Source organism: Oryzias melastigma, linkage group LG11 (assembly GCF_002922805.2).
Source record: "Oryzias melastigma strain HK-1 linkage group LG11, ASM292280v2, whole genome shotgun sequence".
In the NCBI taxonomy this organism is placed as follows: Eukaryota; Metazoa; Chordata; class Actinopteri; order Beloniformes; family Adrianichthyidae; genus Oryzias; species Oryzias melastigma.
Genome location: NC_050522.1, coordinates 11,316,727 through 11,317,171, shown reverse-complemented (window position 1 = coordinate 11,317,171; position 445 = coordinate 11,316,727). Strand labels below are relative to the sequence as shown.

Genomic DNA, 445 nt, shown 5'->3' with positions numbered 1-445 from the left:
CATAATTAGAAGACTACTGGAAAGAGCTTTGTAATAGATTAAAAGATGATCAGATAAGAATGACTCATAATTTCATAAAGACAATATTTTTAAACACAGTTTAAATTTTTTAGATGTGTTTAATGTGCACCAAATTGATGTACAACTAGATAAATAGCAATACCTGCAATGATGCAAGTGACTGAATGTGGCCACTGAAGATGCGAGTGCACATAGCTGAAGTTGAAGGAACTGATAGCCAAAAACGCTGAAGCTGATAGCTTACTAAAATATTAGCAAAATGCCAAATTAGCCTAAGAAACTGGAAAAAAAAGTCTAATTTAACCAAATACGCAAGCATAAAGCTTAAATATTAGATAAACTCACAATTAGCTAAAAAAAAACTGAACAAGTCTAGTTTAGCCAAAGTTTGTAGCATAAAGCTAAAATATTAGCTAAACTCAAA

At 30.8% G+C, this 445-nt stretch overlaps 1 protein-coding gene across 1 annotated transcript in view; it reads right to left on the bottom strand.

Annotated features, from left to right (window-relative positions):
* The window catches only part of csmd3b (CUB and Sushi multiple domains 3b), a gene marked incomplete in the record, with an annotated part of 423,353 nt that overhangs the window by 77,670 nt on the left and 345,238 nt on the right, over window positions 1-445 (bottom strand).